Raw genomic sequence first — 11,588 nt, forward strand, 5'->3', positions numbered from 1 at the left:
GGCTATCTCAGAGTAAGGAGATCGATTTAAAACCAAAACATACTGCAAGAGTTCCTCGACTTCTTCCGCGTCCCAAAATTGCATCTTAATAATTCGCAAGAGCACGTACTAACTGGAATGAAACATCATTGTGGAAAGGTACTCTCTACAGAAAAACCAAGAACACAATTATTATGGATGCAGTCGTCGTGTATACAAGACGGGAAGCTTTTAGCAGCATTTAATCTTAGGTATGAAGGCTATTCCATTATTTTATAGAGCGCGAATTAGTTGTGAGATTAGCTACAGGGAACATTGAGGTAAATGGAGGACGCATATGCGTCCATATTCTTTGATCTTACATCCATAATTTGATTATAAGTAAATATTGTAAAACACTCCATTGAACAATATATAAATCACAAAAGATTAAAAATGAATATAGTCGAAAAACAAAATATGAAATTTTGTTTGTGGAAATAGTTGAAATGAATATAGAAGCACTGTATTCGTTGGTAGTTGTAAGTACATAATATGTAATTAATTAGTTAAAGAATATAAATAATAAATATTGTATAAAGCTTTAGCTATTTTCAACATCTATTAATATTAATTTTCCCCTTAGCGCATATCTTTGTTCACAGTCTAAATATTATTCCATATAAATATTTTTCATTGCTTTTAACCTGTGCAATGATATTTTTCGGGCCATAGATAAAAACAAAGATATAAGTACGTAAGTTTCAAGGGAACACCAGTTATATCATTAAACTGTTTAAAAATACAAATTACAAGGTTAACAGCTAACAAAATATCGAGATTATTCAATATCTCCAACTACAACACAACTCACCTTCGTATTCGTCTTTAACTAATTTGGACTGGTATTCGTGTAGGGCCGTCATCAAAACATTCCTCTCCTCGCCATTGAGTCGTAAAATAAGTTCTTGAGCTTGTAGTTTGTTTAAACCCTGTGTTGTGCTCGTTGTTTCTGCATGACCAGCAGTTCCGGTTACCACTGAACTTAAACTAAATTTACAACTATTATTTACAAAAGTCTTTTGGTGTTTAGCGAAATTAGTTAGCGTAGTCTTTGAGATAAGTACACCGAAATTGAGTTATTAAATAGGTTAGATATGTTTTTAGTTCTCACTATTTTGGTTGCCATATTTATTTACAATTTGTTCGTTTTCATCGAAACTTCGTAAACATCACGTAAAAAATTAGGTTATGAATCACAGTCCTACTTCGACTACTTCCTTTCATGGAATGAAGTTATTTGATGCTTTCTGTTCTGGTCCTGTATTGTTTGATTGACGTACGTCAAACCTTTACCAATGTCAGATGTCAATTCGAAGCTTAAAAAAATAGGAAAATAAAAATTAATATATAATAATAAATTAAATATCAGACTATAGTCCTGCCACAGATTAAAATATTTTTTTTCAATTTATAACATAAAACGATAAGTCTTAATGTATTATAGGTATGTTACTTTATATATTACCACCTTAATATAGACAACCAAACATACACTCTGAGCTTTTATGTAGGTAAGTAGAATAGCTATACGCACCTTAAATTATAATGGATTCTGCAGTTAAATAATTCCACCTTCATTGTTTTAAACAGTTTTTTAAGTTACTTTTAAATGTATCCAAATGCTTTAGCTTTTTCTTTAGTATAGATGCGCCTATCTCACTCCATAATGTTATTCGTCTTTTTGTTCTTGTTAGGAAACTGCATTTTCTTATTATACTCATTTGATCTATTATTTGTTTACTTATTGTGTTTTCATTTGAACGTGTTAACCTTCAGTACACAAAACTTAATATTTCAGAAAACCATGTAAAAGTTTTAAAGAATTCTTATAACTGGAGGACACCACTTATGATAAGTAATGGATTTTTTTATGTGTAGATATTTAAATTTATGAGGTAGGTGTTTTATTCCGTTTATTATATTAATTCAGAAAATTAAAAAAAATGGTTATTCTAATTAGGCTCTAGGCGACTGCATTTAGTTTCTCCAGTAAATAGAAAATATTCATTCGAAGTCTTTATTTAATTCATATTCCTAGTAGCCTGTCATGTACAGCCCATTTTTAATAGATTTCAGTTTAAATTAATTACCGATATTGTATGTTGTTCAATATTCGCTTTCCAAATGTTTTTTTTTTATGTTAATGTTAACAAAAACTAAGGCGATGGTTTAACAGGTCATATAACTTCTTTTTCCGCCATATTGTTAGTAAAATTCAAACGGAAACAGCATTTGTCTGTTTGCATTTGGCTGCAGTCTAAGTTTTGGTGTTGGGCGGCTATTGTTTCATGAGAAATCTATTTACTTAAATTCTTCACTCCACTTTTGGAATTTACCATGTCTTAGAATGTTTTGTTCGAGAGCATGTTACCGATAAGAGAGACGATCCTTCAGCGTAGAACTTTGTGCAGAAGCTTGTACATAAAACCCTGACACCCGACAGTACCATAGGCCGCCGATAAATCCTGCTAAGATAATAAAAGTCTTTTGTTGTTAGCGTTTTGAACATAACCCTTCTCGTTCTATAGAGATTCTTTTAAGTAGATGAGCATATTCTGTTGTATAGCAGTATCTCCAGAAGCTTTTATAAAATAGAATAGCTCAAGAGATTCTGGGACTCTTTACGCTATGGATTTCTAATAATATAATTGTTCCATGAGATCGAATAGGGATTTAAGGGCAATAAAAAATAATAAACCAATTTATTAATAGGAAATTCCAGATAAATGAAATTTAAAAATTTATTAAACTAATAATTTATTTCAAGTTTTCAAAAGATGAAAAAGCATATCGTTTATACTTTTAAATGACAACGAACAAAACAAAAAATACTTCAACTCTTCCACAAAAATATCTACTATTACTGTATACGGTTACTGGGAGTCACACTATTAAACAATCTATCTTTAAACCATTTGAGCCATCAGTCCGTGTATGATTTCTATGGTGTTTTACAACTATCCTTGTGGCTTTTAACAGTTTGTCTTCGGTTCGTTTTTCTCCTGTTACGATACAACCACAACGCCCTAAAAAAAAGATTTTGAACATTTTATTACTTATCAGAATTGTATGCTATTTGAAGCTAAATTTTTCCTGAGTAATTCATATCCACCGACCATGTTTCATTCTCAAAGTCTCATTAATGTCACTTTTAGCATTAGAATATGCTTTTCTGATCTATTATAAATAACTATTTAAGTTATGGCTACCAATGAAAGATAAAGATATCCTCATAGAAAACAGGGAATCCTTAAAGTTGACTCTGGCATGTAACTGTAAGTAAGATGCCTATTTTCGTATTAATAACTTTTTATTTCTAAGTACTTTTCCGAAAAAACATTTACAAATCACTGACTGAGATAGTGATAATCATTGACCATAGTATGTCTAAAGAGGCATCTAACATACATCATATAAATTTTTTTTAGAACAAGGACTTCATTCAGATAACGTAGTGGATGGAAGAGTAGGGTATATCTTGCAGTATGTGTGTTGATAAAGTTAGAAAGGGATTTATAAAATACTTAAGATTCTAAACCTCTATTCTGCAGCTTTGGTCAACAATTTAACTTTTTCACTGCCAGAGATTTGGGAGTGGCCCCCCCATACACACAAAGGAAACATTCTAAGGTTTGGATATACCTAAGCTTTGGAAGAGTTTGTTTGTATATATACAATATAGGTGATTAGGAAAATTTCTTAAGGCAAACAGAGCACACTGAGACTACAATAGCTATAAGTTCAGCTATCAAAGTTGAACAACCTGGGTTTAAATTATATTGCATGGAAACTTCAGCTTTTGGATACAAACAGCATAAATGATACCACCAATGATATGGAACCATCAGTATGAATTTACAAACATTGAAGTCAGCAAGTTTGGTTTTGTACTAACAAAAATAAAGTAGTTGTATGAGGGAATTTCGATTATAGGTTTATATCAATATAATAGATCATAGAGACAAAGAATCGAATCCTTTTTCCTTTGAATGTATAACAAAAAGATCAGGGAATACAATGGAATAGAGAGTTTTTGCCAGCATACAGATAAAAACTTCAAAACCAAAAAAGAAATCCACAAAAAATTCATAAAGATTACTAGAAAACAAAATTACAGAGCTAAAGCTAGTAACTGCAAAAGAAGCATTAAAAAAGCAGTCTTTAAGCTTCAATTTTTCACAAATTTATTTATTTTTCGTGAGATGCATAAAAATATTATTGTTGTCTGGCTCATTCTAGATTAGCAAAAATCTATCTGTTATCTTAAAGTGTCTGTCATAAAAATGAGAACGCCATTAAGGACTTACATATATAGAAGATGCTATGAAAATAGACAAATTATACATATTTATATTCTCTTGAAAAAAATACTTACCAATTGCTGCTTCTGACTGTTCCAATTTTTCTGACAAATCAAAATTTGCCCAGTAGTATAATCTGCATTCGTTAGTAAACTAGAAGAACTAAGAGTATTAACCCAGTATTTGTTCCAAAGAGAATCCAATAACCTCCTATCTAAAGCTGACTTAAAGTAAGATACCTCTAATGAGTAGTACTGCTTGCAATGCACACCAAAATCTTCTATTTTATTTAAAGGAATAGTCTGGTATTCTGAAGGTTCCTCATTTGCAGGTTTGTAGCCCTAGGAAATAATATTTATTTATATATTTCTAATATATACATAAATTTGTATAAAAAAGAAAAAGGTTGCTACTAAGATTTATTCAAAGCATTTAACCCACACTTTTATAGCTAAAAGATAGTTAGATGGTTAGATTGGTACTTTCAATACAAACTTTGGGTAAGTTCTAAAAGCTCCTAGACATACTTTCCCAGCTGAGATTGTGCGAACAGGATCAATAACTATAGCAACAAAAGGTTCCTGAAGTTTTGGTTTAACATTTGAGTGCTTACATCTATTCCAGATAACCAGCAACCATAGCCAGGGTGACTGTGGTACCAGCCTATTGCATTTTCTTGTCTACCAACCTAAAATTTTAATAAATTAAAAACAAACTACCAAAATTTCAATAATGAATGCTATTAGTAAATCTATATGTTCCCTCTCCCTTTTTTCTGTACTAACTTTAGAGGGTTTTGATAACTTATGGAGATATTCATTTTTTACATTACATAGTTTACAGATTACATAGTTTCTATGTAATTTATCTAACAAATGTATATCAACTACTTACCAACTTTGCTGCTTCAATGTAAGAACTCATATACTCATAAGCTTGCGCTTGAGCATTAACACGAGTTTCTGTACCTTCTACTGGCAAGGCAAAAGAGTCCATCACAAACATTGTATTTCCATCTACTTTACCTAATATTAAACCCATTACCTCGAGGGTTCCTCCGGACCTTGCATGCATGACCATTTTTAACAGAGCTAATGCGGAAATTTTGATGTCTTTGAAAAAATGTGGGCTAAAATGTAAAAAAATTAGACAATGGAAAAAAAGCAGCTAACTGAAACTTACTCTTTCTCCCATGGTTTAGCCACTAGTATATCTTGTTGCTGTTTTTTATCATAACGATATATTTCATCTACTGAACTAACAACTTCTACAGCGTTAGACATTTCCCACATCTTTTGTGCCACAGAGGAGGGTGCTTCGCCCTCGAATTGTTGGGTTGATGTTGAAGAACATCCTACTTTAGACATCTTTAATTTCGACGTCTTAAATAACTAAGGAAAGAAAGGTAAATTCACCGATTTGTAGTATCAAGGAAGAATTTATTTTACTTGCAATACTATTGATAGGAATATCCCGATTATTTTGTCAACATGTAAAATGACGTTTGACATGACATATGATATGAGACAGTAGACAGAGACCACAGCACATACCTCTCATGACAGTTAAGGCCATCATGTAGCCTTGAATACCGTAATGTACAGCGCACACAGTGCGATTATAAATCGGTTGAAATCAAAACTGTTTTTTCTTGGAAACGTAAACCTTGAGGCTAGACGACATACGAAATAAATAAATATGAGGAAGTTTAATGTAATATATTAGATTCAAACCAATTATAACTTATTTATTGTTTTCAATTTTAGAGTTCAAAATTGCTATAAACTACAAGAACTTGGTTTGTTCCAATTTTTGTCAACATATTCATCTAAATATAAACTTAAAATTTATCTGAGAGAATGAAATTCAAAAGTAAACAAGTATCAACTTTTTGATGCCTATCTGCAATCCTATAAAACCGTTATAATACTTAAATCGTGAAGGTCTACGTATATATCTAAAATAAAATCTCTTAAATCTGTAAAACATAAATAACTGATTATTTTTTACAACTGGCCCGTAATAAACTTATTTTACAAAAAATAAATATTTAGGTCTGTTAAAATAATAGTAAACATTCACATAATGGTTTTTTAAAAATCTTTTAAAGATATCTGCTGGAATAGACTGACATAATTTTTTCATTTCATTTATTGGTAATGACATTTAAACACATTCAATCTATTTTAATTAGTTCACTGATTTTATATAGTCTCCATGTGCAATTTTTTTCCAGTGGCGTCCTTGGTAATTATGCTTTAATATGAATAGGCTTTTTTAATTATATTTTTAAATAAATACAAATAACGACTATTTTATTTTATAGGTTGAAGAATGAACCACGAAACTATTTAAATTATGTATATATTACACAAAGATTTCTACAAATTTCTATTTTAAATTCTATTTCAAATTTATTTTAAAAAATTATAATATTAGAAAATATTTTAAATACTTTATTTAAATTGAAATACAAAACTTTAATTAGTTTATTTGACTATATTCAAACGGCGCCAGGATTATTATTCGCGTACTATGCACCAAAATCATAAGAGATAACAAAGCTCTACAAAAAGAAAATAGAGTTCAGACAGAGGACAAGCATCTGACTGTCGCAAGCCGATCGGAACAAAAAACCCATACACCAACGACGCTCGATAATCTCTACACACCACCACCCACCCTTAAGTACAACCTCATACGTTATAACCCCCTAAATTTAACCAAATCTTTAAAAACAACAACTTCTTTGATCCAATTTCGACTCTCTTAAACCCAATTCATCCGACAAATCTGCTCAGATGAACATTAAAAATTTAATCAGCATTATAGCTTCACAAAAACATCTCAAATCCTACACTGATGACAATAACACCTAAGTCTTCAAATTAATTCGATCAAGAAACCGACTACAGCTCAAAACGCGAGCAAACAAAACCATTCCCTACAACCCAGTCTCTACCTCAACCAACTTCAATGTTAAATTCAACACTACAATACCAATCCAGAAAATAGTCTCCCAAAACGTATAATTTTTAATCTAAACCACCCTTAAATCCAATCACACATCCAAATCACCTCTTATTCCTAAAAAAATTCATAAAATTTAAATAGTCATAAATATCAAGAAATATCGCCTCTCTAAAAGTTTACTCGTCAGACAAAACAGCCAAAATCAATACATTTTAATCCATCAATGTTCACGAACTCCAATCAAAACTTCGCAATACCACTGGTGACAATGTAGTCACCAATATCCCCAGACTCTAATGTAAAGTCACCCAGAATCCAGTCCCCACATCCAGAAAGCTCCAAACAACACTTCCATCTAGTAATGACCAGCGTGAACAAAGACTTATCTCTAAAAGACATTGTGGGCAGTTTCTCTGGTTGTTTGTTTGTCCATTTTTTAAATCAACTTTTCATACAAAGTTGTCCGAATAATTGCCCGTTACAGCAACATTCAAACCAATTTTATCCCAAACACCGAATACCCCAAAAAGAACACATATTTGTCCCAACTTCGGACAACAACAGAAACCGCCCGCATGCCCTCCAATTTGTCCAAGCTGTCGAAACAATCACACTGCCTCTTCTCCCAGATGTCCTACAGGAAAAGTTTTACCAACTAGTCCACATCTAACAACCTTAACTACTCGTAAACAAACTCCAATACATTAACTCACTTCAGATATCAAGTCGTTAATTTACTTCATGTCTATGATTCCTTTCAACGTCTTCTCAAAAAAAGGAATGACGTCTTTCACAAGGTGTAAAGTGAGCGCTCTCAAAACACTCTTTCAGTATTGAGACAATACACAAAGGACAGGGGAAATTGATATTCTGTGGTTCTCATCTCATTGCATAACGATGCATGTCCTAGATGAGGACCTACCCACAGCTAACCCCGATGCTTTTACTAAAGAAAGCTCAAACAATGCTGAAAAAAATCGTTTCTTTTGTGACATACATTCCCGGTGTTTCTATCGACTGACGCCCACCCGCTAAGAGGAAGCCCACCTCCAGAAGTTGACGAACAACCACCTTCTCCTCAGCTCTTGCTACGTTATCCGTAAGTCATTCCCGGTATATCAGTACCCACCCCAATCCAGAACAGTATAACGCCAGAATTGCTATGCCCCTGATCGAACATACTCGGTCGACGATTCGAGCAGCAAGTGTCTTAACGGCGCCTAGAAAATTCTACTGGATTCTGGGAGCGTTTCACGAAATATTATAAAGATATATTAGATTTTAGAAGTCAGTCGAAAATATAAATTTGTACTATTAGATAAATACATGCTATAAATTAATAATTGCGTTTTAGTGTTACCGTTATAAGACTTTAAATAAATTAAAATAAACATTACATTCTCCTCCAGGAGATATATTCCCCTCTAGAGTAAATCAACATAGATGAAAAGAATCAAATAATATAACAAATTTCAAACTAAACGAACTCAACTAAGTACCAACAATTTCTCATATTTGGCCCAAATTCAAAATCTACTGCGATAATGTCCATATACTGCAGATCTATTTCATTACATGATCTGAAATTTATATTTTATCGTCAATATGCATTAAAAATAACTAATAAACTGTTTTGTCGATTTACCCATTTGTCATGCCACTGACTTATTATCCTAATAATTTATGATGAAGGCCAATTCTCTTCTCTTTCTAATAAAGGATAAATATATTTTTAAAATAAATTCATGTAACTTGCCGTTATCTTTTTATAATTTGAAGCATATTTATTAATAAAAACGAGTCTGTAAAACTTGTTTAATGAATTGTGGTTTTTGTACTATCACTGATATAATAAAAGAGATACATAAATTAAGTGGCCTAGGACTAATCAACACCTGACATCATTTCACTAATTTCATTTAAATATTTTCAAAATTTGAAGTGTTTTTAATTATCACTTATCCACATTCAGTTTTCATTTTAATTTAAACGTGAAGATTATAAAATTTGTCCTTGTTTATATGCTTGAATAATCAGACAAAAACTATCATTCCACTAGTCACCCTTCATGATGGAAGCCTTATCCAATGCTCTGCAGCCCTATAAAAGTATAGTGGGACAAACAGCAAGTATTGTCACCATTGCCCAGTTCTTTTCTGGGGCGTTTATATGCAAGGACATTTATAAAAAGAAATCTACAGCTGGAATTCAAGCTGTCCCTTTTATTGGGGGTATAACAATGTAAGTATCTTTCTTAAAACTAGATTATGTGTCAATGTATTAGAGTAAAAAGTTTTTCAATACTATTCATTTATCTTCATTGCTTGTGATGTCATTTTTAAGTGGCTATTTTTGTTGTTATTTTAGAGATAATGCAATGTATATTGTGATTGTTTCTTTGAAGTGTTGAAAATTAAGAGTCTTACATAATCTAGGTATATTAATTTTATATCTATTAAAGTAATACAAAAATTAAATCTATTTCTTGGTCAGATAGCAATTGATAAAGATTATAACTACCACAAACCATGAGTATGTATAGTTTCTGATAACTACCCATAAAAAGATCCAAGTTCCTTTCCTGTATTGACAAAAATCAATGAGGAAGTTTTTAGAACCCAGATGATCATCTTAGTGTAAATCAAACAAGTACATTGAGAAAGACAAGATCATAATATGCCCATTTAATCACTCATTTTATATGCAGAAGAATAATGGGCTAGAAATGCTAGAATTATATAATTTTCTTATATTTTAGAACAGTAGGTTTACTGAACTAGAATTTTAGACTTTTTAGATGCTTAAAAGAACAATTGCAGTGTATGACATTAAAAAGTATGTCCACAATAATCCTCTGAAACTCGTTATTTAAATCTATGATTCACTTGATTTCCCTATAGCCGAATATAAAAGATATGTCTGGTTTTAGGATCATTTTGTATAATAACAGATTATTGTAGTCACAACTGAAAGCTTCATCCAAGACACATTTAAAGCAATTAATCTTTATTAAAAATACAACTTAACTGTTGTGGTTTATCTTGATTATTTTGTAGTACTGATCCCAGCTTCTAACAATCTCATATTTCATCAGCACTTATTCTGTATGTTTTGTATATGTATTTCATCATTCAGGCTCCTGAATCTTTTATTTAATCATTTCTTTTGGCATACATTTTCACCCCTACAACATACATACCTGTAACACCTTACATTTATATGTATTTGAAGCCACTCTATAATGTACTGCATTGTTTTTTTTTTATCTATAAAATCTCCTACTACTTTCTACTTTCCATTAAAACTACTTTTGAAACAATCAATTAATAATTAAATGAAAACAATATATAAAACTTTTCTTTTTAAATTTCAGTGGTATATTAATGTTAAAACTAGCACTTTTGATGAATGATGCTTGCTATGCTCCAAGTCAATGTTGCTGCCATTGTGTTGAATGTACTATATCTTGCGTTTTACTACTATTATTCTGCTGATAAATATAACGAAGTATTAAAACCTGGCAGTGTAGGAGTGGCACTTGTGGCTGTATTTATGGGATATTCTATTGTTGAAGATCCAGAATTACTTGAATATAGGTACAGTTTGGTGGTGACAATTTTAATGCTAGCATTAATTGGAGCTCCATTGCTAGATGTAGTAAGTAAATTTTTTATGCATATTTTCAAAATTTTTTATATAAAATATGTTAGAGATTGCAATTATAATTTTGTTAGTTGCAGCATAAAAGAAATTTATTCTTCAGGTTACTTTTTCCACTAGTAAAAATGTTTATTAGTTATCATAGGTTGTGTTTTTGTTAATTTTTTATATATTTTATTTATTATCTACTACACATACACTTTTGTGGACTTGTTGATTTAATGTTTTTTAATCTCTTTGCAGAAAGGCATTATTGACAAAGGTGATGCTTCTTCCATACCATTTCCATTGACTTTTATGGGAACCATTGTCACAGCACTCTGGTTAATATATGGTATAATTTTAAAAAATGAATTTATGGTGGTAAGTATCTTAATAATTAAACACATATTTATAGTATTTATGTTAAAATAAAGTCTTTTATACAGCATCATGTAGGTAAAAACATGTACAACATGTAATTTCTCCATGTAGCCATCCAGTGATCAATAAAATACAGTCACACCTAACCCCTATTGGTTACTGCTGACTTCTAGCTAGATTTAAGAACAATATGTAAAGGATTCCTTGTCAGAAAATGGTTAGCGACTATAAAGGTGAAGGTAGTCGAGGTGCCTTTGGTAAAAGCATTTG

General features: G+C 31.2%; 2 pseudogenes; one reads left to right on the forward strand and one right to left on the reverse strand.

The window, feature by feature from the left end:
• Positions 1-2,748: 2,748 nt before the first annotated feature.
• On the reverse strand, positions 2,749-5,843 carry LOC140432259 (COP9 signalosome complex subunit 5-like; annotated as a pseudogene).
• A 3,164-nt stretch (positions 5,844-9,007) lies between these two features.
• On the forward strand, positions 9,008-11,384 carry LOC140432261 (sugar transporter SWEET1-like; annotated as a pseudogene).
• Positions 11,385-11,588: the final 204 nt, after the last annotated feature.

The sequence above is a fragment of the Diabrotica undecimpunctata genome, unplaced genomic scaffold, assembly GCF_040954645.1.
Source record: "Diabrotica undecimpunctata isolate CICGRU unplaced genomic scaffold, icDiaUnde3 ctg00003420.1, whole genome shotgun sequence".
Taxonomy (NCBI): Eukaryota; Metazoa; Arthropoda; class Insecta; order Coleoptera; family Chrysomelidae; genus Diabrotica; species Diabrotica undecimpunctata.